Genomic DNA, 26,717 nt, shown 5'->3' on the forward strand with positions numbered 1-26,717 from the left:
AAATTGGGGATGATTTTACCCCCTGCCCTGAGAGAGTGGGCAATGTCTGGGGACATTTTTGGTTGTCACAAAATAGAGGTCAGGGATGCTGCTGAACATCCTACAATGCACAGGACAGTCTCTCACAACAAAGAATAATGCCGCCCAAAATGTTGATAGTGCTGAGGCTCATAAACTCTGAAAGACAATAACATTCAAAGGCATGTTCTGTGTAGAGAACAGTGATGAAGTAAATTTGAACACAGGACAGGGCCAACCTGGGGCCTTTAGAATACTAAGAACTGATGTTGGAGAAATACAGTGTTGGATGGAGGGGCAGTTGGTTATACTTTCATGGAGAGTCCTGAATGTCACACGAAGAATTTAGATTGAAGGCTTTATTTTTATTTTATGTATTATTTATTTATTTTAAGAGACAGGGTCTCACTGTGTCACCCAGGCTGGAGGGCAGCGGGAGCAGGTGTTGCAATCACAGCTCACAGCAGTCTCCAACTCCTAGGCTCAAGCAACCCTCCTACCTTAGCCTCCTGAGTAGCTGGGAATACAGGCTTGCCACCACTCCCAGCTAATTTTTCCATTTTTTTTTTGTAGAGACAGGATCTCACTATGTTGCCCAGGCTGATCTCAAGCTCCTGTTCTCAAGGGATCCTCTCACCTTGGCCTTCCAAAGTGCTGGGATTACAGATATGAGCCACCACACTCAGCCGAGATTGAAGGCTTTAATGAAAAAGAGTGATGTGATGAGAATGAAGTTTGAAGATTTGTAGGCCACTTGAGTATGTTCAGAAGAGACACTGGCATCATAAAAATCCACGTGGGGCCGGGCTCAGTGGCTCATGCATGTAATCCCAGCACTTTGGGAGGCCGAGGCGGGTGAATTACCTGACATCAAGAGTTCAACACTAGTCTGGCCAACATGGTGAAACCCTGTCTCTACTAAAAATACAAAAATTAGCTGGGCATTGTGGTATGCACCTGTAATCCCAGCTACACAGGAAGTTGAGGCAGGGGAATGACTTGAACCTGGGAGGTAGAGAGGGCAGTGAGCTGAGATCACGCCACTACACTCCAGCCTGGGCGGCAGAGCAAGACTCCATCCCAAAAAACAAACAAACAAACAAACAAAAAAATTAAAAATCCATTTGGAGTGGGAAAAGAGCAGCATATGCCAAGATTGTCAATGGAAATATAGACAAAAGGTTGAACTAAACCAATATTTCAGAGAAAACCTCAATTGGAATAAGGAACAGATTGAATATTGCAAAATTAAGGGTTGGAATAAATCTATATTATTAACATAGGAAAATACACTACAGTGGAACTTTTCATCAACAGTATAATAAATACAAGAAAGGGAGCTGGTTTTGGTGCGGAAAATAAGAAAAAAGATATTACATTCAGTTTTTACCATGTTACACATCAGGTATGGATGAGACATCCAAGTGCATGAAATAATGTTAATTAGTACAGGAGCTTTTGTCTAAATTTTCTGATTAATTCTTTTTTAAAAATATTTACGTACTCCTCAGATTATGAGTCCACTGACTTACAATCTGAGCACTAACTCTGCACAATGTATCATACATTTTTTACTTGCAATCTCACTTAAATTTTAAGGAATTACTTGGAATTACAAGGAGAATGATACTACTACTCCCATTTTATTGATAAGAAAAATGAGGCTTAGCAAGGTTAAATGACAAAGGTCCTACAACTACCAAATCAGTGAACTAGACTTTAACCCAATGTCTTCTAGCTCAAAGTCCTGGGCTTTTTACTAAAATAATTTTCTCTCAGTAGTCATGCCTGTTTCAGTTACTTTCACACAGTCTCCTACAACCATATCTTTTTATTGATTTTATTACATCACTTCCTCCAGCTATACACTCTCATACACACACATACTTTTTAAATACCTTTTTCGTTCTTTGAAAAGCAATACTTGCTAATGTAAAAATTTGGAAAATACAAAAAAGCACAAGTCAAAAGAATGAAAATCATCATTAATTCTACCACATAGAAATAGCTACTAATAAATATCTCTTAGGTCATGATATAAATTTTTACCATTTTTCTTTTTCTTTTTTCTCTCTGTTGATGGTTTTCTTGATATACAGTGATATTTCGAAAGTAAATCATGAAGAATTAGAAAGAGGATATTAAGGAAAAGCACGGTACACAAGCTAGAGAATTAGCTCTCAAATCTATAAAGAAGAAACTTGTGTGGGGTGGGGTTGGGGAGAGAGAATGGGGAGAAGGTAATTTCTAGAATCTCTTTTAGCCCAAGGATCACTAGGAACTTAATAAATCTTAGTTCATTTGTCATCTCTATGCTCAGCTAATGACAAGATTAAATTGAAGCTACACTTTCCTGAGTGCTTATCATTTGCCAGGCGCAGTACTAAGAGCTTTACTCACATTATCTCATTTTATCCCTGCAGAGTATTTCCAACTTAGAGAAGAAGAAACTTAGGCTTAAAGAGGTTTTAAGAACATGCCCAAGTTCCACATCTAGTAAGTGGGGAAGTGAGGATTCAGAAACAAATCTGTGTGGCTAGAGAGGCAGTATTATTCTTTACTATGCTGCCTCCTCTTGATGAAGAAAATCAGGTGTGAAGTATATAATTCAGGAAAGTGAGTCAGAGAGGAGCTGAAGGAGATCTTGGGATTTCCGGTACAGAACACATTCTCACGGCTTTTAGCCTCAGACTATCTTTTCTGCTCTTTTCTAGGAGTAGGTGGACATCTGGCCTCCAGGATGTGGTTCCAAGCTTGGGCCACGGGGTGGTTTTTCTCTATCTCCATCGGAAAGGAGTGTGCTAAGGAACACACATGAGATTACTGTGTGTCTGACACGTAGTAGGCCCTTAATATTAGTTTGCTGAATGCACAAAGGAAGGGAAATTCAAACTGAAGATCATTTCTCAGGAGTAACTTTAATAACAAGTTGAGGCACAAAATCCCACTAAAGTTTACCAGCTATCTATTCAGAATGTTTGAATTTTAACAGATGTTGACTGACTCTCTTGGGAACTTAATATTATCTACTACATTTCTTTTTTTTTTTTTTTTTTTTTTTTTTTTGAGACAGAGTTTCGCCCTTGTTGCCCAGGCTATAGTGCAATGGCGTGATCTCGGCTCACCGCAACCTCCGCCTCCCAGGTTCAAGCAATTGTCCTGTCTCAGCCTCCCAAGTAACTGGGATTACAGGCATGCACTACCATACCCAGCTAATTTTGTATTTTTAGTAGAGACGGAATTTCTCCAAGTTGGTCAGGCTGGTCTCGAACTCCCGACCTCAGGTAATCCACCTGCCTCAGCCTCCCAAAGTGCTGGGATTATAGGCGTCAGCCACCATGCCCGGCCTACATTTCTTAAAGTCAGAATACTGCTCTTGGGAAAAAAAAAAAAAAAAGGAAAGAATATTACAATAACCTTGTGTAATTAGAAGTTATCACATTTTGGCTGAAATTTAAAATAAATAAATATAGTCTTTTGCTTTTGAAAAAATATTTGGAAAACATAGTCTTTGGTTTTCAGTTTTACACTGTTGATGGAGTTGTTATGGAAAAGTAAAGACTTTAAGTGGATAAAGTTTGGGTGCCTTTTCTCAGCTAGTCCTCCAGCTTGGGAATATTCCACCTGTCTGTGGAAACATGCCCTTCCTGTGAAGCTTGAAGTTAGCCACTGATTTTACATGAAGGCCTGCATTAAGCTGGGTGCAGTGGCTTGTGCCTCTAACCCCAGCTTCTCGGGAGGCTAAGGCGGAAACATTTGAAGCCCGGAGTTTGAGACCAGCCTAGGCAACATTGTAAAACATTGTCTCTACAAAAAATGTTTAAGGATTAGCCAGGTGTGGTGGAATATGCCTGTAGTCTCAGAAAATTGGGGGGCTGACGCAGGAGGATTCCTTGAGCCTAGGAGTTTGAGGTTGCAGTGAACTATGATCTCTCCACTGCACTCTGGCCTGGGAGACAGAGCGAGACCTTGTCTCTTTAAAAAATAAAACAAAAGAAAATTAACAAAATATTAACAAAATATGAAGGCCTCTATTGGTGTAGTCACTCAAATGTATTTTTATACGTAATTGTTGGGCAGATAGCCTGCATTTTTTTTAATGATAAATGTATCAATGATACTGTTCCCTGAGGGCTTCACATAAAGGAAGATATTTATCTCTGGAATTTTAGCCACATTGAGATGAAAATAAAATGAAATTAACAAAATATTAATGCAAGTGTATTTGAAGATCAACTGCTTAATGGTTAGGTTTATATTATTCTCTAACTCCTGAAAGTCAATACATGGCAGAGTCAATGAGTTAACCAGCCAATCAAAATCACAGTATCTATCTAGTTGTGAGTCTATTATTAATTCCTTAATAAAATGCATGGCTTGATGAGAGTTCATGCTTCCTGACCTTTTTAAAACTTTTAGCCAGACTAGGTTGCTGCTCTGAAGTCTGAGATTATTTGACATTATTTTTTAACACTAGACAACTACTGTAACACTATAGGAAGTAGACAGAATTATGGAACGTTAGAGCAACAAATGACTATCTAGATCCTTTCTCTCCTTTTCCCTTAGAGATGGGAATACTGAAGTCCAGTAAATACAGGATAGTTGCTCAGTGTCACACAGTTAGTGGTAGAGCTGGGCCTGGAGCCCAGGGCTCCTGATTCCCAGGCCACTGCTCTCCACAACACCAAGTCACAGAATTTTAAGATCCCACCCTAGGTTTTGATTTTGCAGATCCTGTGAGGAACTTGCCTTGCAGTCTGTGGACCCAGACTGTGTTCATTTATTTTTTTTCCAGACAAGGTAAAGCAGGAATTAGGTAGCTGAAGGCATAAAGGAGCAACTGAAGCTTACATGAACTTGAAATTCTCTCATAATGGCAGATGCCATGGGAATTTTTTGAGACTGCTTCTGGTGAAGGTGAACCACCCATCTCCTACTCAGAAGTGAGCGTCGGAAATGGCTAGTGCTAGCTTTAATCTTAGGAACTGTCTTTAAGACTCAGGGAGATGGATAGGTTTCCTTGCAGTTACGGCCAAGTAAAATGGAGCATTAAAAATATTGATATCTCAATTGCCATTATGCTGTTTTATGTTGGCAGTAGAAGTAAAAACCAAAAAAAGCAGTGAATTATCCCAGTAATTTTCTGTTGTTACTTTCAACATGAGTCTGCTTTAATTATTATCTTTACTTCATGCTGGATAATGAAAAGATTATAAACTTTGGTCATTTGTGTAACTCTAGCAGCAAAGGGGAAACAAAGGGGAAAGTAAAGTTTTTGAACTGAAGTTTTACTTTGTGTTTAACTACACAAGCTTCCGACAAAAAACCACAGACATACAAACAAAACTATGAACAAGTATAGCAGAAATAGTTATTCATTTCAGCTTTTAAAACATTCACTTTTACTATATGAATGGCTACTGGTAGTTAGAACAAGTTAAAGATGGTCGAGTAGTTTTTCAGTATTACCAAAACTGCACCAATTCTCTGTGAAAATACAACTACTTTGTCAAGTGGATTCCAGCATTTGCCTTTCAGCTCTGACAAAAATAGTTTTGACTGATTTAATGACATTTTTCAATCTGATTGTTAGATAAAGGTATTTTACAACAACCAAATCAAGTTGACCAGTTGGATTCTCATTCCTGCTCTTATTCACACTTTCTTATTACCTTTTCGTGTCCAAACAAGTTACCCAGAGTCATGGAGTAGAGAGAGGAGTCAGCTCTTTTTACAAGATGCTTGTGTTTCCGCTTTTTGAAGCACCAGAAGAGGAATGTACCTCTCCTCTGTATCTTTTGTGTGTCTGTAAACTGAAATTACTGATCTGCAATATAATAAACTGTTAAGAACAACATTCAGCCCAGTTTTTTTCTGGGATGAGAAATATGGATCACTAATGTGTACAAGATAATTTTAGGAAGCATATGGATAGTGAGTAACACAATGAGAAAATTAGCCTCTTTCAGGTTTTTTGAGACTTCTAATTATATCAAGAAGAAAGTCTCAGTCTGGTGCTAACAAAGAAGTCTCTAACACTTTTATCTTCCTTTTTGAGAAATAGAAGACAAGCCTCAGGCTCAGCGTCTTCAGCAGATAACTATGTAGAGCCAGAATTTAATAATACTGTATGGTTTTCATTAAAATATAATTTTTTGGGTTACCAACTATACAGATGACACTTTTTAAAATGGCAGGTACACAAAGCTTCCTTTTAAAACATGCTTAAAGTTAAAAATAAAAATCGAGTTAGATTAAAGAAAAACATCAAGTGAAAATTAGTGCAGTGAATATAGCAGTGGAAATATTACATAATGGCTGTAGTCAGTGACATGGCGAAAAGCACGAGGCTGCTGTGTTAATGACTATATCTTGGGGAGTTGGCAGCCAACTCCCTCACTGGACAGATGGGAAACCCAAAGCCCAGAGAGGTCAAAAAATCATAAAATCAGGACTGCTATCCATAGGCCACCTACGAAATGGATGTCACTACTTTATTTGACAACTTGAATCATTTTTTCAAAATGACCTTTTTTTCATCACTTTGTGAACACTATACACTAAGTCTGAACTTGAAAAACAATAAAACTTTATTTCTTCATCCCCAAATTATGACAAGATTGACTTGACAAGGTTATTGAAGAGGAACTGTAAATATTAGAAAAATGAAGCCAGAATTGTGAGACATGAGTTAGTGAGAAGGCAAATGGAAAAGAATTCCTTCAATATAAAATTTGATTTTAAATTCAAAGCTAAAGTAGGGTTATTTTCTCTTTTGAGGCTGGTTTGCAAAGGTAAAAATGGGTTTTGTTTTAAGTTTACAAGTCTTGAATTCTTGGAAACATGGCAAGACAAACTTTCTAATGAATCTTTTTAAAACAATGTACAGGCTTTCACAGAAAAGAAAAAACTGAAATGCTCCTAGAAAAAGAAAGCTTTAAATTAAGAGGAAATTCTGTGTCTTAAAAATATCATAATTAAATGCAGTTGAAGAAAGAAATCGACAGATTTTTGTGAAATCCTTGTGTTTCTGTGAGGTTTGAGAAGGATGCAAGAGCAACTTACTCCTACTGCGCAGGGACTCCAACTACACTGGATGCTCCAGTCAAGTAAACAAACATTCTGAAGGACAAAGAACAAAATTTCAGAATGACAAAATGGTCACTTCTGAATTAAAATGAACTTTTTAAAGTCAATCTTTAATTGACTTAAAAATTAAAAACTTTCATATTTGGCTGGGTGCAGTGGTTCATGTCTATAATCCCAGCACTTTGGAAGGTTGAGGTGGGAGGATTGCTTGAGGCCAGAAGTTCAAGACCAGCCTGGGCATCATAGTGAGACCCTGTCTCCATAAAACATTTTACTTTTTTTTTTTTTTTTTTTTTTTGAGACAGAGTCCTGCTGTGTTGCCCAGGCTGGAGGGCAGTGGTACAATCTTGGCTCACTGCAACCTCCGCCTCCTGGGTTCAAGCTATTCTCCTGGCTCAGCCTCCTGAGTAGCTGGGATTACAGGTACCCACCACCACACCCAGCTAATTTTTGTATTTTAAGTAGAGACAGGTTTTGACCATGTTGGTCAGGTTGGTCTCAAACTCCTGACCTCAAGTGATCTGCCCGCCTTGGCCTCCCAAAGTGCTGGAATTAAAAATTTGGCCACTGCGCTTGGCCAAAACATTAAAAAAAATTAGCTGAACATGGTGGCAGATGCCTGTAGTCCCAGATACTCCAGAGGCTGAGGCAGGAGGCTCTCTTAAGCCCAAGAGGTTGAGGCTGCCATGAGCCATAATTGTTCCACTGCACTCCAGCCTGGGCAATGAAGCGAGATCCTGCCTCAATAAATTAAATTATATTAGATTAAAAACCTTTATTGCCTTGTCTACTTATTATGTATTTATTGAAGCCTGTCTCTTGTTGGAGTGGAGGGAATGAAGAGGTGGGCAGCAAAGTCAAGCCGGTTCATCCATTGATTGGATGTTAAAACCAATGTATATGGAAAGAGGTAAAACAGAGTAAGACATTTAACACATTTTAAAATCCCAGGCAGATGGGAACTAATTTTTTATCCTTTCTCTGCCTCAGTTTTCTTTATTCAAATAATGGGACCAATAGACCCCTGTGTTATTGGGTTATCTAAAGAAATAACTAACAGCAATTAGTGAAGTATAAAACCAAGGGTTGAAATGGGAAATTAGGCTGCATATCCTAATGTCTAAATCACTCCCAGGTTGTGAACTAGGGACAGAGAAAAGTTATCACCCTTTCCAACTGATTAATATTGTCTCATCCTGAGGATTTCCATTTTCAGACCCACCCTCTGGCTCTGACATGTTTATTTCTAATTCTGAGAGCCCAACCGAATAGTCATTGGAGAAGTTTCAGTCCCTGGGAAATTCCAAGAAATATCATTCCATGCACACCACGGACTCTAGAATGGATATTCCTGTGCATTAGCTCACCAGGAAAAGGAACGCTCTGTTGTACTCTGCTAGATTTTCTTGCAAGGATTCATGAGCAGATCTGTTTCCGATGCAGAATGTCTGAGCAGAAACAGAAATGACAATCATTTGAAATTGGGGATCTCTTGTGACCCATTTTCACAAAGGCCTGAAATTCATCTTTACAGTTCCTTGATTCATTCATGAGACTGCCATTCATCTAGCAGCATCATGTCATGCAGCCCAGCCCAGGTCATTTGAGAGTTTGTTTTAAGTGTCCAGTCTTTAGAAATGTCTCTCCTGTAATCTCCTCTGAAAAGAGGATGGTGGGGTAGACTAGAAGCAACACTGTTTGTGTGTGGATTCCACAATGCCTCTTTAGCAATCCATGTCAGTGTGAGTTAATTTGATTTATGTAACCCACAAATTATTTTTAGGACTTTGCTCAGGGTCAACTGCTTTATGTGTATTGCAAATCTCCCTTGTTTCATCAGGGAGGAATCTGACACAAAGAGCTATTTACTTATTTATCAACACCAAGTAACCCATAGCTGTGTCATAATTGGAATACACCCCAATACTCAGCCTCCCGTTTTGGATGTTTCTTTTTCTTTCTTTCTTTCTTTCTTTCTTTCTTTCTTTCTTTCTTTCTTTCTTTCTTTCTTTTTATTTATTTATTAATTATTATTTTGCGACAGGGTCTCACTCTGCCACCCAGGTTGGAATGCAGTGGCACCATCTCAGCTCACTGCAACCTCAACCTTCCAGGGCTCAGGTGATCCTCCCACCTCAGCCTCCCAAGTAGCTGAGACTACAGACATGCACAACACACCTGGCTACTTTTTGTAGAGATGGGGTTTCACCACATTGCCCAGGCTGGTCTCAAACTCCCAGGTTCAAGCCATCCACCTGCCTTGGCCTCCCAAAGTATTAGGGTTACATCTGTGTCCAGCCAGATGTTTCCTTTGCAATGCAATTCCCAGTAGCATTCTCTATCTCAGCTTTTACCCTATCTGACTGAGTTCAGGAAGGACTGTTATTTCAGGTCTGCCTATCCTGGTCATTTATGAAGGGTATTACAATGGTCCCATTTTACAGAAAAGGAAACAGTCTTAAGGACAGGAAAGAATATACCCTAGTTGATGGAGGAAAAGCCAACTAAGTTAGCCAAAAAATTACTGATTCCTTTTGATTAAAAAAAAAAAAGTCATTTATCGTTGCTTCCAGAGTTTCAGACCCAATGATCTCCCATCTTTCATGTCATCCTCTATAACTGGCTTCCTGCTTAGTTCTCCTCCTCATCAAGTATGGGTTCACATTATTGGGCTTAATTAAAATCACTTGGCAGATTTTTTTCCATATTGTCAATAGCACACATACCTTTGCTCTTTAACCAATCACAGAAGAATTTTCTTATTCTCTATTATCCTTTAGGTACTTAAAAAGAGCTTTAAATAATGTTCAAAGGAAGCCACTATCAATTGCAACTTGAATAATTCATTTGTAAAAAAAATTAAAAATTTGTAGTGAGATATTATAAATTGAAAGTGTTATTGGATCCTTTGTTTCAGAATATTTGCTTGAGGAAATGACCAAGAACTTAAAATCTGTTCTAACATTGACCCCTGAGAGACATAATAAACATGGAAAGAGTGAAGAGTGTGGAATTGTTTAAAACCTGGTTTTGTCAAGGTAGAGATACCTTTACATTGTATATATTTTCCTTTTCTTTATTAATGGTACTAGCAGATAATTACGTTAAATGTTAAATGACTCCAGGACAATGAGAATTAAATTGGCCTTAATAATAATGTGTCTGATTTTTGCCCACTCTGAAAATATAAGGACATGCCCTCTCTGGGAAAGTTCGAATGGAAAAATTGTCCATCTTTTATTCCTCCCTAAATAGTGGCTTCTTTAATAATAATAATAATGAATATCAAATTTTAAGATGGCTTCCTCTATCATGACTTCAGTTTATATTCCACTTTAGGGAGAAGTTGAAATCTCTGGGAGGTGGTTGCACTCATTAATTATTTGCATTTAACATATATTTGCTGAGTACCTGACGTGTACTAATCAGATACTCTGCTAAATGTTAGGGACAGGCAAATGAGTAAGACACAGGCCTTGGACTTGGACCAAGGAGAAATATGTTTAGAAAAATTAATTAAAGCACACATTTTAGTGAAGAAATTAGGAAAGATTTCATGGTAGAGACAATATTGGATATGGTCCCAGAAGACTGAGTTGCCGTTTATTGCTTGGAAGAGGGAAGAATTATGCAGAAGGGCAGAAGTAAGAAAGTTGGACATTTTAAGTTCAGGAGGTAAATATCTCAAAGTGTTTCAAGGTAAATGACAACTTGTCTTAGAGTTTTATAAAATTCGAAGCCAAAGTTCATCAGTAAATTTTCTTTTCTCCAGTGCTATAAGAAATCTAGTTTGTTATAACAGTGATGTCATTTTAATCTGATGCACTATCTAATTGCTTCAATGGCCAGACTTAAATAGTCTTTTCACAATATTTTTTCTCTTAAATTTCTGGTGGGCCAAAGAGATGCCAGTAGAGGAGTGAGTTGAAATTAGGAGATCTGAATGGTGACAGAGACTGGTCACTTTTTCCCCAAACAGGCTCATCAAAGAGCATGTTGTAAGATGCTTGAGCACTGTAATGTAGATGCTGTTCTAAGACTTCATAGAATTGGACACTGATGCCTAAAGTTAGTGAGTGTAAACCTTGGGATTGAGAGCGGCTTTTTAAATTCACATGGAATCATAGAAGTTAGGCAGGGGTGCAATGATACAAAACTGGAGGCCTTGTTCTGTTCTAAATGATTATATATGATAGTGAGGAGGGCTCTTTCTATCAGCAGACATTTTGGCATGGTTTGACATGGTTGTACATTTTAATGTTTTTTTCACTTTCCTTATGAGCCCTTTTTTATTTTTATTTTTTGAACTACCCATCCATATCTACAGCCTATTTTTCTCTTTTTTTAAAATGTATTATTATTTTTTGAGACAAGAGTCTCGCTCTGTTACCCAGGCTGGAGTGCAGTGGTGCAGTCTTGGCTCACCGCAAGCTCCGCCTCCCAGGTTCAAGCAATTCTGCTGCCTCAGCCTCCCGAGTAGCTGGGACTACAGGCGCAAGCCACCATGCCCAGCCGATTTTTGTATTTTTAGTAGAGATGGGATTTCACCATGTTGGCCGGGCTGGTCTCAAACTCCTGACCTCAGGTGATCCACCCACCTCAGCCTCTCAAAGTGCTGGGATTACAGGTGTGAGCCACCATGCCTGGCCTCACTTTCATTACGATATAGGTGATCAAGTATCACTTTACCTCAAATCACTCACTTTGGGTATCTCCATGTATTCATTCAAATAGACTTCTATAGAACAAATTCTTAGGCATTGAGGATAAGAAAGGAAAGAAAGAGAGAGAGCGAGAGGGAGGTAGGGGAGAAAGTAGGGAAGAAGGAAGGAAAGAGGGAGGGAAGGAAAGAAAGAAAAGAAAGAAAAATATCCCTGCACTTAAGGTGCTCTTACTGTGGGATTGTGAAGAGTATGTTAACGTGCTGAAAGGTAGTCTGAAGACTTTATAAACTATGCTCACTTTTGGAAGGTACTGTAGCAGTGACAGTGGTTAAGGATTAAGATTAAGAGAAATCACTTCAGTGGAAATTGTGCCCTATATAGTCATTTGAAACCTAGCTCCTTTAGAATGTGCAAACTTTCTTCTCACCAAATGCAGGATCATTTAATCATCACAACTTCAGTAGTCTGGAAATGTCAGCATGCCATGAAAGTTGGTGTTCAAGAACATGACTGGAAAAATACTTCAACCCTCAGTCCACTTGGAGGAAGCCAAGGAATCCACTATCTTTTCTATTCCAGCTGTACCTGTCAAAGTAATTTATCAGAATTAGTGCTCTTTTTGATGATGTAATAGTGAGCCGACACATAATTTTACTATATCTGATAAGCAAATTATTAGCTCATGCCAGAACAAAAAGGATGGACATTGCCACCCAAAATTGATTATTTTACGTAACACAGGGACCACCCATAGACTACATAGGATTATCACAGAACTTCAGAAATTCTTGAATCTCATTTTGAGAACCACTTTTCCATTGTACTTTATTCTGGTGTTTTCTTGGATAGCATATATCTGGGATATATAGCCAGAAAGTTTATGCTTCTAGTAAGGCCAGAGATAGAAACTTGAGCTGTGTGGATATAGGAATACTTCAGAAAGCCTCAGGCTAATATAGTCAGACTTTACTCACTGGATTGCCTGGAAATAATTTTTGGTCGGTGCTATGAACTGAATGTTTTCGTCCCTCTGCGAGGCAATAGCAAGAAGGTGGCAGTCTGCAAGCCAGGAAGAGAGCCCTGAGCAGAAACCAAATGGGCCAACACTTAAATCTCAGACTTCCCACCTCCAGAACTGTAAGAAAATTAATTTCTGTTATTAAAGCCACCCAGTCTATCGTATTTTGTTATGGCAGCCCAAGCAGACCAGTACAATCAGAATAGGGTTTTTTAGGGGAAAGTAGAAAGTTGCTTTTTATTCAATGTGATGTTTAGCATTCCGGCCATATGTGCACATCTTATAAGAGATGCTAAATCAGTTTTTGGATTACTTTTCAAGAAGCCTAAAATGAGTCTGGGTTTTCTACAACTTTGGTAGATAAACATGCAATAGAGAAAAAGTTCACCTCATTTAAATTTTTCCTTTTTCCCCTTTTTACCAGTCTCTACTACCAAATAGTTGTCATCACTGCAGTAGTCTTTGGGCACATGCATAAACTACACACAGACACATACACACACAGACACACACACACACATACACACACTCACACACACACGCAGACTCCCATGCATATGCTCCCTGACCATGCCATGAATTTTAGGAGTTTGCCTATTTAATTGCCACTGATTTAAATTGATTTCAAAATGAAATGAAACAAATTAAGTAATCTTTAGGTTTTATATCATTCAATCACCAAGCAAGAGCAGTAACCTTAATTTAAAGAATGGTGGTATGGCCTAGATTTCCTATCTAGCAAGGAGATTTATGGCATAAATGACATCAAAAAAATGAACCAATAGGGTACTATTTGTGATTCTATGTTAAAAAGGGGAAAATATTTTGCAAGACTCATGAGCCATTATTTTAAATCCTTCTGTAAATATGACTTAGTTCATCATCTTTTCTGATTATATTTATGTTCAACTCCCAAGTAGAACTTCTGCTTCCTTTTTTGAAATGCCACCAACAGCAGTACCATTTTCACTAATACAAACAATGTTTATAGTGCCCAGAAATGGTGTTAGGAATATAGGACTCTTTCATTATTTGTAAACTAGACATTCCTCAAAGAGGTGCCCTATTTAGTTCTGGTTTAGCTTTTTGAACAAAACCATTTAAATATTATAATTCTTAAGTTCTTCATGAAATTTTCATATTTCTGTAATAATTGTCATTAGGTAGATAAAAGAATATTATAATTTTTATTTCTAAAAAATATAATTTGCATACCTAAATGGATTAGGAATTATATTATAGATTTATAATACAAAACAATTTTGGCTTTTTAGGTCAATGACGGGTTCACTAAATTCTTAGGAACATAACTATAACTTTGTTTGTACTGAAGTTTTATCCTTAGAAGACTAAAATATTTTAACTCCATGAAACATCTAAGCAAGACATTATTGTGTGGTGCTTAGGAAGAAGGATTTGGAGAAAACTAACTGAGTTTAAACCCTAACTTTACTAACTACATAACCTTGGGGAAGTCACCAGTGCTTTCTCTTACATTGATTCCATATTTGTAAAATGGGGATATTAATAAATTTGGTCTCACAAGTTTGCTTTGATGATTAAATTAGTAAAGATTTGTTACAGAGAACAGCAAAATAAAAGTGTTCACTCTTGGTAATAGGCATTACACAGCAGTCAACGAAAGTTTGAGAAGGAAAAAAATAAAAAAAATATGCACTGTCTGGCACAACCAAATGGAAAGGAGTCTTAGAGGTCCTAAATTATGACGTACACTGTTACATCCACTGCAGGAACCAGGATATTAACTACAGATGTTATTGGGTCTTCCTAATTCAGCATCTTTTCTCAGTAATACCTGAAGATAATGTTTATAACACTTAGAGATGATAAAAAGATAACTAAGACTTATTAAGAATAACGGAGTAAACTGCTTTGACTTCCATCTTTATTATCTAGGGTTCTCTGGTCTTCAAAGTTGATACACTTGGCATTTGACCCTTTTTCTCTGACATGTTTAGCTATTGATCCATTTGATCATTCTTTCTGTCTTAATTTAGTCCAAACTTGGATCATCATCTTTCTTCTTTGTCACCTACTCCTTTCTGTTCTTTCTGCTGCTCACCATAATCCCACCTTTCCCAAACTCAAGATGACTTTTTTCAAGGAATATATGCTCTCCTACCTCACCTGGTTGCTTATATCCAGCTGTGCTTCTTCTAGTAGCATAAGAGATGCACCATGTGTCATTGGAGTGAATGATGGTTACTGTTCTGCTAGTTCTCAATGGTAACAACCTTAGGTGATTCCTCACCAGTACCTTCAATGAAGGTAGAGAGGAACGGTTTTATGGTAGGACATGCCAGTTTAAAGGTAGTGATCGGGTCTTCCTACTTAAAATCATGAGTAGCAGAAGAGAGAACCACGTATCTTGGGATCTGAACTGGTGACCTAAACATGAGTTTCAGCACCTGTTAAATACCCCAGAGCTATTCCAGCTCTTAAATTGATTCTTTGCTGCTCATTTGAAAACAAACATTAAGGAGGAGAAAAAGGACATGCTGAACACCAAGCATGAATTAAAGACCTTTAGAAAATTTGATATTTACTTGCCCAAGCATGCTCAATGGAAGACTTGTCTTATTGAATTCATACTGTATCAAAATGACTTCTCAGAAGACACCTGTTGAAAAAAAGCATTTGTTCAAAAGAGAGTAATTTAGATAATGGAAGTAAGAAGGCCTAAAGATGGTGACAAGTCCATGCCTTTGTATTAGTCTGTTTTCACACTGCTTTAAGAATTACCTGAGATTGGGTAAATTATAAAGGAAAGAGGCTTAATTGATTCAGTTCTGCATGGTTGGGGAGATCTCAGGAAACTTACAATCATAGCAGAAGGTAAAGAGGAAGCGAGAACATCTTACATGGTGGCAGGAGAGAGCAAAGAAGGAAGTGCCACACTTTTAAACCATCAGATCTTATGAGAACTCACTCACTATCATGAGAACTGCATGGGGAAAACTGCCCCCATGATCCAATCACCTCTCACCAGGTCCCTTCTTCCACATGTGGGGATTAAAATTCAAGATAAGATTTGGGTAGGGATACAGAGCCAAAGCATATAACTCCACCCCTCTTCCCTCCAAAATCTCATGTCCTTTTCACGTTTCAAAATCAATCGTGCCTTCCCAACAGTCCCCCAAAGTTTTAGCTCATTTTAGTATTAACTTAAAAGTCCAAGTCCAAATCTCATCTGAGACAAGGCAAGTTCCATCTGAGGCAAGGCAAGTCTCTTCCACCTATGAGTCTGTAAAATTAAAAATAAATAAATAAATAAATAAATAAATAAATAAATAAATAAACAGGATAGTTACTTCCAAATACCATGGGGGTACAGGCAATATTACCATTCCAAAAAGGAGAAATTGTTCAAAACAAAAGGGCTACAGGCCCCACACAAGTCTGAAATCCAGCAAAGTAGCCATTAAATTGTAATGCTCCAAAATAAACTCCTTTGACTCCATGACTCATATTCAGGCAATGCTGATGCAGGAGGTGGGCTCCCAAAACCTTGGGCAGCTGTTCTTTTGTGGCTCTGAGGGTACAGTCCCCACGACTGCTTTTATAGGCTGATGTTGAGTGCCTGTGGCTTTTTCAGGCACACAGTGCAACATGTTGGTGGATCTACCATTCTTGGGTATGGAGGATGGTGGCCCTCTTCTCACAGTAGTAGTCTGCCATGCCCCAGTGGGGACTCTGTGTGGGGGCTCCAATCGCACATTTCCCCTTTGCACTGCCCTAGTAGAAGTTCTACATAAGGGCTCTGCCCTTGCAGCAGACTTCTGCCTGGACATCCAGGTGTTTTCATACAACTTCTGAAATCAAGGCAGAGGCTCCCAAAGCTCAATTCTTATCTTTTGCACACACACAGGTCCAACACCATGTGGAAGACACCAAGGCTTGGGACTTGCACCCTCTGAAACAATGGCCCAAGCTGTATGTTGGTCTCTTTTAGCCACAGCTGAAACTGAAGCAGCTGGGATGCAGAGTGTCATGTCTCGAGGTTGCACAGAGCAGTGGGGCCCTGGGCCCAACCCATGAAACCATTTTTCCCTCCCAAGCCATGAAGATCTCTGAAATGGCCTGGAGACATTTTCTCCATTGTCTTAGAAGAAATTCTGCCAGTCTCTTTGCTAAAACATAGCAAGAGTAGCATTTGCTCCAGTTCCCAATAAGTTCCTCATCTCCATCTGAGACCACAACAACCTGCACTTCAATGTCCATATCACTATCAGCATTTTGGTCATAACCATTCAACAAGTCTCTAGGAAGTTTCAAACTTTCGCACATCTTCCTGTCTTCTTCTGAGTCCTCTAAGCTCTTCCAGTGTTTGTCTGTTACCCAGTTCCAAAGTCACTTTTACATTTTCAGGTTATTTTTATAACAATGCCTCTCTCCTGGTACCAATTTTCTGTATTAGTCTGTTTTCATACTGCTATAAAGAACTACCTGAAGCTGCGTAATTTATAAATGGAAGAGATTTAATTGACTCACAGTTCAGCATGGTTGGAGAGGCCTCAGGAAACTTTCAATCATGGCAGAAGGTGAAGGGGAAGCAACACATATCTTACATGATGGCAGGAGAAAGAGAGCAAAGAAGGAGGTGCCACACTTTTAAACCATCAGAGCTTGTGAGAACTCACTCACTATCATGAAAGCAGCATGGAGAAAACAATCCCCATGATCCAATCACCTCCTACCAGGTCCCTCCGTCGACACATGGCGATTACAATTTGAGATGAGATTTGGGTGGGGACACAGAGCCAAACCATAACACCCTTCATCCATTCCTGTATCCTTTTTTCATTGAAACTCAAGTAAAATAACCCAGGGAGTATAATATTGTAGTGTGGTGGAAATAACTCTATCATGATGCCAGGGTGTGGGTTCAAGGTTTGTTATCTAGAAAAGTAATTTATTTCTCTGAATTTCAACATCTATTCATATGAAGAGGTAATAATATCTACCTTACAGAACAGCTGTAAAGATTAAATTAGAACTTTGTATGTTGCTTTAAAAATATTTGTTATTTTATTGTTTATTTTATAAACAAAAATTAATTTTGGTGGTATGGATCTGAATAATTAAGATCCCCAAATGTTGTTTTCTATTAAACTATATGGATATTTTTTACTTTTCTTCCCCAGAAATTCATAATCTTCATGTCTTCTGCTCTGCAGTGTGTGAAGTACAAAGAACTCAAACATAGGAACATAAAAAATTTGAAGTCACACTCTGGCTAAGGTGCTCTGGATTCACTTAGCAGTTAGTGCTAGTCAAGTCTTGTATCCTTGGTTTTCCTTTCCATAATATGAAGTTAGCAATACCTACTTTGCAGAGTTTTAGAAAGGATTGTTGGTAATGTATGAAGGTGCTTAGCGCAGTGAATAGTTCATAGTAAACAATGATTGTAAATTATATTGGGATTCTTTTCTTTTTGATATGCCTTCATATTATCATCAAAAATATGGGTTTGTCTATGTTCGTAACTACTTTATAGGTCTTCAAGCATTGTGCTTATTTGGTGGTAAATGCTGACAAGATTGTACCTTGAAAAACAGGATCATTTGCATTGATAAAAATTATTTAAAAATTAAATATCTCAAAGTTCTTTTCCTTTCAGATAGTGTAGTTGGAAATTCTTTAGAAACTCAAGTTCTGTAAGGGACACAGACATTTTAAGTCATGGTTACTGCCTTCAAGAAACTTATACCCTCGTCGGAGGCATTGTTTTCACTAGTATCTCTGTCCAGTGAAATGATATCTTTGTATAGTGACTGGGCTGTGAAGTAAGAAAAGGAAAAATGCTTTCAGAGATTAGACTGATGTCTTTAAAGTCATTCTTCGGTCAATGGAGATAAGTCGTGGGGAATCGGGTAGCAGGGAGGCAGACAGGGCATGAAAGTCTGCTAACTTTATATTATGTGTCAAGCGCGGTACTAGGCAATTCACATCCATTGTTTTAGTTCATCCTAAAAATAATACTATGAGATGGATTGTAAAATATTGACTTTATGCTAAAAAATATAGTAACCTCAGGAAGGTGAAACAACCTTGTCTAAGATGACATACCCAATAAGTGTTGGAAATGGGATTTCAATTGTTAATAGGGGGAGATTAGAAAGTGGGTTTTATTCAATTTAATTGAAAAATCTTTATAAAATTTAAGTATCTCACCATCTCCAAATATTCCTTAATTTATCTCCTGGATTTCCTCCTTTTCTTCTCTGTTGGGCCCCCACTGAGTTCAACGCTAGTTTGTGGAACCCTCTGATCAGGGCAAGAGTTATAGCCATTCTTACAGTGCACATGGCCCAAACGGCTTATTTTTTAATCTGTGTACTTTTAGCAAGGAGAAAAACTGACAGTTATTTCAGATGTGCTAGTCTTTGGTATCAAATAGAAAGAAACTCATTCAGCATATTTATTGTAAAAATGTTGTACAGAATATACCACAATTAAGATACACAATTCAATCATTTATCCTTTCACTTAACGAATATGAGTGATCATTGCTCCCACCCCCTAGTCACAAAACTTTATAAAGCAGTTTTAGATAATCAGTACAGTCAGCTGCATGTAGCAGAAAATCAAATTAACATGGCCTAGCTGAAAATAATTTTTTTGTGTAAAAAGAAATCTGACGATGGACAATTCGAGACAGGCAGAAGAAGGGTGAAGAGATCATGAGTCCATCACTTTTTAAAAGTGATTTTAGGAGTCCCAATTAGCAACTTCGGCTTGCATCTCGTTGGTCAGAATCCATCACATGGCCACTCCTGGCTGCAAGGAGAGCTGTGTTGTGGTTTGGAATGTAAAAATTGTAAGAAAAAGAAAAATATTATCAGAGAGGCAGAGGGAAGTCTTTCTAAAATATCAAGAATTTTAGTTAGCCTCTATAAAAGTAACTCAATAGCATGAAAACAAATAACCTGATTAAAAAATGGAAAAAGGCCCAAATAGACATTTTTTAGTAGAAGACATACAAATGGCCAACAGGTACTATATATGAAAAAAACATTCAACATCACTAATCACACAGGAAACACAAATGAAAAAAAAACACAAGATATCACTTCACATCTATCAGGGTGACTATTATCCAAAAAAAAAAATAACCCAAGATAACAAGTATTAGTGAGGATGTGGAGAAAAGAGAACCCTTGCATACTTTTGATGTAATTTAAATTAGTACAGCAGTTACAGAATCCACAAGGAAGTTCATCGAAAACCTCAAAATAGAACTACCATATGATCCAGCAATTTCACTACTGAATATACATCCAAAGAAAAAGGAAATTGATATGTTGACAATACAGCTGCACTCCCATATTTATTGCAGCACTATTCACAATAGCCAATATATGGAATCAAACTAAATGTCCATCAACAGTGGAATGAATAAAGAAAATGTGGTATATACACACACAATGGAATACTACTCAGTCATAAAAAAAAGGAAATCCTGTCATTTCTGACAACATGGATTAACTTGGAGGGCATTATGTTAAGTAAAATAAGCCAGGCACAGACAGACAAGTACTACATGATCTGTTACATGTGGAATCTAAAAAAGATGATTTCATAGAAGTGGAGAGTGTAAGCCTGGGCGCGGTGGCTCACACTTGTAATCCCAACACTTTGGGAGGCCGAGGCAGGTGGATCACCTGAAATCAGCAGTTTGAGACCAGCTTGGCCAATGTGGTGAAACCCCATCTCTACTAAAAATACAAAAAATAAAAATAAAAAAAAAAGTTAGCTGGGAGTGGTGGCAGGCACCTGTAATTCCAGTTACTCAGGAGGCTGAGGTGAGAGAATTGCTTGAGCCTGGAAGGCAAAGTTTGCAGTGAGATGAGATCATACCATTGTACTCCAGCCTGGGCAACAAGAGTGAAACTCTGAAAAAAAAAAAAAAAAGAGAAAGAGAGAAAGAGAGAAAGAAAGAAAAAAAGGAAGGAAGGAAGGAAGGAAGGAAGGAAGGAAGGAAGGAAGGAAGGAAGGGAAAGAAAGAAAGAAAGAAAAAGAAAGAAAGAAAGAAAGAAAGAAAGAAAGAAAGAAAGAAAGAAAGAAAGAAAGAAAGAAAGAAAGAAAGAAAGAAAGAAAGAAAGGAGGGAGGGAGGGAGGGAGGGAGGGAGGGAGGGAGGGAGGGAGGGAGGAAGGAAGGAGGAAAAGAAAGAAAAGAAAGAAAAGATGTAAAGAGTATAATGATAGTTACCAGAGGATGAGTGGTTAGGAGGTTGAGGATAGGGGGAAGTTGTTAGTTAAAGGATACATATTTATTTGTTTTCGTTTTTGTTTTTTTGTTTTGTTTTGCTTTGTTTTTGTTTTGGTTTTGGTTTTTTTTTGAGACGGAGTCTCGCTCTGTCGCCCAGGCTGGAGTGCAGTGAAAGGATACATATTTATAGTTAGATAGGAGGAATAAATTCAAGAGGGCTATTTTACAGCATGGTAACTATAGTTAATGATGATAGATTGTATCTTGGAAAATTCTAAGAGAGTAGATTTTAAGTGTTCTCACCACAAAAATGGTAACTACATGAGGTAATAAATTTGTTAATTAGCTAAGTTTAACTATTCCACAATGTATATATACTTCCAAACATCATGATGTACACAGTAAATATATAACATTTTATATATCAATTTAAAAACTAATTGAAAGAAAGAGAGAAAGTCAGGGCAGAAAAAAAGGTGTGAGTGGCTTTGAAGAAACTATTAGTTCATTACAATGTTGGGTAAAGGAAGCTACTAGTCTTACCTGAGCTGTGTTTGATGATGCAAACCCTGCTTCTATCACTTTTTCAAGTTTCTTGGCCTCTGGAGCAGATATAATTTTAATAGTTATAGGGTTCTTATGTCAATTTTATGAGCTAGTGTGCTATGCCTGGCACATAGTAAACTTTAATATATATGGGCAACTATAACAATAAAATTAATATTTGTTGGTATCATTATTAAGTAGTATAACACTCATACTTCTCTGTGACTGGAATGAGCCTTTTTACATTATCTGCATATTTTTTGTCCTAGGAATACCCAGCTTGGGTTCTGGATATGTCCTCTGAGAAGGTGCCCATGTCACTGACTACACTGGAGGCCAATGCAGATACTGGAGGAAGGTTCCATGGTAGCTAAGTGTGGACAAGCTAATCACTGAAGTTCCCTGATGTAGAGCTGATAATCTCTGGAGTTGGATGGAAGACTGTGCTGCCTTGAAGCTCTGAGAGATGCCATGCCAATTCAAGGCAAGGTCTTTATTGTTGAAATTCTTGCATAATGACATCTTTATTCAGGTGAAAATACAGGATGAATTTCAACTGTATGATACTGTTTATGTTCATCAGACACATTATTTGTCTTTACAAAGACTGGTTTCAATAAACTGGCTGTGTAACCGATATTAAATAAACATGGAATTTTACACATTCATAATATTTGGTTTCTTGTGATTCTGATGAACTATACTTTCAAGCATTGTCAGTTCATCCTCATTTACAAAGAAACATTTGCTGTAGCAGAGTGATGTAGTGACTTGCTTTACTTAAGATAAGTCAACTTTTCTATTCAATGTTTAATGTGAAACTGACTTAAAAATGTTCTTTTAGGCCCCATGTACATTTCTCTTTGTATAACATGCATTATACTATTTTAACTTAATACTGTGGCTACATAAAGCAAAGATATTCTAATTCTGTTTTTAATTTATTGTTTTGCAAGATAAATAATTTTTAATGCACTAATAAAGCTAAGGAGTTCATATTAAAAGACATATTATATGACCTACTGAAGTTGATCTATGGAAATTGACTATCTTAAAAGTAATTTTGTAAAATTATTTTGTATAAAATTGACTTTCTTGTATGAATTCTTGACAACAAATATAAAACAAAAGGAAGTTGAAACTCCTTCTACATCCTTCTGCACACTGAAGAGAGTTAATTGAATTCTTTCTAACTTCATGGTTTTTGTGTTTCTTAGAAAAATAAATCAGATGAATAGTAAACATTGCAGTTGCACACATCTGCTTCTGGCTACCTATTTAAAATGTACTTTTTCAAAGTACACCTAGTTTTTTCACATCTTTAAAGTGATATCATTTTATTTGTGGATTTATTCATAAAATGTTTTCATTTTTGCCATCCAGGAAAAGAAATGTCATGGATTTTTTTGTTTTGTTTTGTTTTGTTTTGTTTTGTTTTGTTTTGAGGTGGGGAAGCCTGAAAATATGCAACCCTGAGCCCATGCTCCTTCATCCTATAGCCTGTTTCCATTCCAGGCACCCTGTAAGCACTCATCTACATCTCAAAGATAAAAGCTATGAAAGGGCAAATAAATATGCCAAGAATTTAAGTTCCTTAAACCTTAAAAGGGGTTATTTAAAACAGGCACTCCTGGCATACCATGACCAACTAAGGTCCACATACTGGCATGTGTTGGATACGCTGCCTTTATAGAAAGACACCAAGAAGATGCTGAGCAGGGGAAAGTCAACCAGCTAGTTCAGAGCACGTTTCAAACAACAGGGTAATGGTGTCTTCATACCTAACATCTGATTTTTAGTTTTGAAATTGTAGTGGTGGTGATGGAGAGGAAAACCAGCGAGAGGAGAGGGGAATTGATGAACCTAAAAAGCAGAAGTGAAAAAATAGAGAGAGTCTGTAGGCATTTTAGTGACAAAATGCTGATTCTTATGGCCACACTTCAAAGCATGCTAGGGCAAGCTTGCAAGGGTCAGCAGGATTATTTAAAAGGCTTAGAATTTTGAATATATTTTTTTAACAAATCCTTTTCTTTCTCTTTTATTTTTTCCCTGACCACTAAACTATGAGAAAAAAAAAAAATGCCATCTTTTAGATTGGGCTACTTTGGTGGATGAGTAACCTCACCCATTCCTAGGATTCTTTTCTTTTGACTAGTTTCATTTTTCAGGCAGTGACCTTTCCCTGACCTCGGCCCCAAACTCCAGGTCACCTTTCTGTAGCCCTGGTGTAGCACTGAATAGAGGGCTTACCAGATTGTTGGCACTGGTTAAGTGGTACTGAGCACAATCGTCCTCTTTCATAAGCAGGAGGGAAGTTTCCTTTCCTAGGATTGAGAAAGCTGGCTGACTTATGCCCCCTTTTCATTTTGTTGTTGAGTAATTTTCCCTCTGACCATATCTGCAAACTAGTTGCCTTGCAGGAAGGTGACATGCACCACTGAGGCAAAAAGACTGTTTATTGGCATCAGCACAACTTTCAATGGTACTTCAAAACAGATTCATTTGATAGTGAAATGTTAGTTATTTGCCCCAAATAATTAAAAAGTTTAATTGATTAAAGCTTAATCTCAGCTATTTAAATATTTCTATGCTTTTTTAAAAAAATTTCACTCTCCTAAATAAAATCATTATATGAACACCTAGCTATGCCAGTCTTCAATTCACCTTCAAATTACCCTAGGAAAGATCTCCTTTTACCTCAACATGAAAACAAGTTTTTCCTAAGTTTTCAAATAGTGGGAAAAACATCATTTGATTAGACCTCAGTAGGAGACCTTAAATACCCTCTATCATTTGGCCTTCATGTTGCCATGGCCCTACCAACAGGATGGGCACTTCTGATGTTCTAGGATGTTCTGCTGTTTCTTCTCCAGGAGGAAACCTGTTTAATGGGTCCTAATGCTAAGACCCCAGGGTTACAGTGTTTTAGTCCATTTGAGCTGCTATCAAAAATATAAACAGTGGAAATTTATTTCTCACAGTTCTAGAGGTTGGGAAGTCCAAATCAAAGCACCAGGAGATTTCATGTCTGCTGAGGGCCTGCTTTCTGCTTCATAGATGGTGACTTCTAGGTGGGTCCTCACATGGAGGAAGGGGCAAACAAACTTCTTTTGGCCTCTTTTATGAGGGTGCCAATTCCATTCATGAGGTCTCTGCCCTTATGACCTAATCACCTCTTAAAGGCCCTACCTCTCAATACTATTGAGGATCAGGTTTCAACATAAGAATTTTGGGGGAACTCAAGCATTTAGATGACAGTATACAGTGAATGGCAAACTCCAGCATGTCACACTGTAAGGCAAGACCAGTGTACCAACCTGTCTCTTTTGAATAAATCAATGTGGTAATATTGATAATTTCCAAAGCCTCCCTTTTGTATTCTGTATTTGCTACCATTATAAGGATGACAGCACTAAAGAAAAAAAAAAGAAGAAAAAAGCAAAAGAAGGAGGATCTCAATAGCTAATGGGAAGCATTAAGCTAATCCCTTACTTTGCCATCCAATTTTGTCAGTTTTTGGAAAAATAGTGCTTCAAATTATTTTTCCAATGAATAGACTCATGTCTTATGTTTGGGCATTTAATTAGGCCCACGGGGGGGAAAGGTGGAAGTTTTTAATATTATTTTGCTATGCAAAATACACATGAATATTTCCACTATATTAGGTAATTCTATATCAAATACACTTGTGATTCTAAGCCGCCTGGCTTTGGTTTGGCAGAATGCAACCATCAGTCAATGTTAGCTCCATGCAGCTGCATTGTTCCCTGTGCGCTCTAAAGCAATCAAACGAGTCTGCAAATGTTCTTCAAAGAATACATCTAGAATGTTACTTTGTTAAACATCTCCTTGGCATTCATTCTATTTTCCACTTTGAATTGCTGCATTTAGTTTTGTAATGACCTTCTATAGCTAGGAGGTTTTATTAACTCTTTGATCTTCTAGCTTTGGGATGAAAACAAAGAAAATATAAATGAGCACTTTGTGCACTGTCTTATAGAGGAGACCAGAAGAAAAAAGGAAATATATTTTCATCAAAAAGATTGGCTTGTGTGGAGACTTTCAGCCCTTCCCGTTCTTTTCTCCCTTTGAGTAAAATGCTTATCAATGTTGTACATGTGTTTGTTTTAATGTCTTCTTTATAACAAAGTCTTTGTTTCTCTTCTCTGTAGCTCTGGTAGTTGAGGTTAGGGTCAGATATCTCTTTATGGATTTTCCTTTTAAGAACATTTTCTATTCTTGGTTTCCTCTAACCCAGAGTATAATTCTTGGGAAATCTGTCATTGTATTTATGAGATACTGGAAGCCCTGCTCTGTTTCCAAGTATTCCTTTGTGTGTGTCTACATGAGTGGTGAAGGGGAGGGCATCCCCAAGCTGGTAGACACCTGATACTATGCTGAGAAAAAGATTGAGAATTCTCTGTATCCAAATCTCAGTTCTGCACTTCATCGTAACTGTGTCTGTGTATTCTGGAGCATTTGGCATAGAACCTCACCATTTAGTTATCTTGCTTCCTAAGTCCTGAACTCATACCATTATTAACACATGGATGAAATACTGCCTTTCAAATTGACTATATTTTTATCTTTTGTCACCCTCCCTTTTTTTACATACTTATGTGACTTTATCTTTTTTGGTCTTTATCACAACTTTGGAACAAAACTTTAGGTAAAAGATTATAGAATGCTGAAGTCCTACTCCTAGCTTGAAACAGTAAAATAAATAAATAAATATAAATAAATAAATAAAAGATTATAAAATATCAACATTTGCGACACAAATTAAACACAAAGGGTGGAAATAGTTACTCATCAGAACAAGCCTTTTCTTTTCCCCAATCTCATAATCAGCCATTCATTATATTACTTTCTTTAGCATCTTGGAATTTGAAACTCTTCTTTGTTGTTAAATCTAAAGCAACCTGAACTAAGAGTCTGGGGACTTTTTTGATTTGCTTAATCTAGACTTTAGAACAACAGGTGAACTGGCTGTGTGCTGATAATATTATCTGGTTATTTTGCAGTGCCTTAGGTTAATTGGAAATGGAAAGCCATTATTCATCTCAAAGTGGCTTCATTTAATTTTGGCTAAGTTTTCCTTTTGTTTGACTCATTTAACACTAATTGTGGTAGTAATGTGCTAAAA

General features: G+C 37.5%; 2 long non-coding RNA genes across 5 annotated transcripts in view; one reads left to right on the top strand and one right to left on the bottom strand.

Annotated features, from left to right (window-relative positions):
- The window catches only part of LOC103885237, a 48,376-nt gene extending 25,783 nt beyond the window's left edge, over positions 1 to 22,593 (top strand). Inside the window, exon 2 of the long non-coding RNA XR_001903548.3 lies at positions 21,841 to 22,593. This is a non-coding gene — a long non-coding RNA (uncharacterized LOC103885237). The remainder of the gene's footprint in view (positions 1 to 21,840) is intronic.
- LOC103885236 overlaps positions 1 to 24,639 on the bottom strand; it is a 28,183-nt gene extending 3,544 nt beyond the window's left edge. The window contains exons 1-7 of one of the 4 annotated variants that reach the window (XR_002522634.2): positions 24,551 to 24,639; positions 21,569 to 21,627; positions 15,360 to 15,433; positions 12,749 to 12,854; positions 12,202 to 12,359; positions 8,478 to 8,558; positions 4,339 to 7,143 (exon numbers count right to left, since the gene is read on the bottom strand). This is a non-coding gene — a long non-coding RNA (uncharacterized LOC103885236). Of the gene's footprint in view, positions 1 to 4,338; positions 7,144 to 8,477; positions 8,559 to 12,201; positions 12,360 to 12,748; positions 12,910 to 15,359; positions 15,434 to 21,568; positions 21,628 to 24,550 lie in introns of those variants that run through there. The other 3 variants (XR_004183766.1, XR_648191.4, XR_001903540.3) reach the window with 3 other exon arrangements.
- Positions 24,640 to 26,717: the final 2,078 nt, after the last annotated feature.

The sequence above is a fragment of the Papio anubis genome, chromosome 5, assembly GCF_008728515.1.
Source record: "Papio anubis isolate 15944 chromosome 5, Panubis1.0, whole genome shotgun sequence".
Taxonomy (NCBI): Eukaryota; Metazoa; Chordata; class Mammalia; order Primates; family Cercopithecidae; genus Papio; species Papio anubis.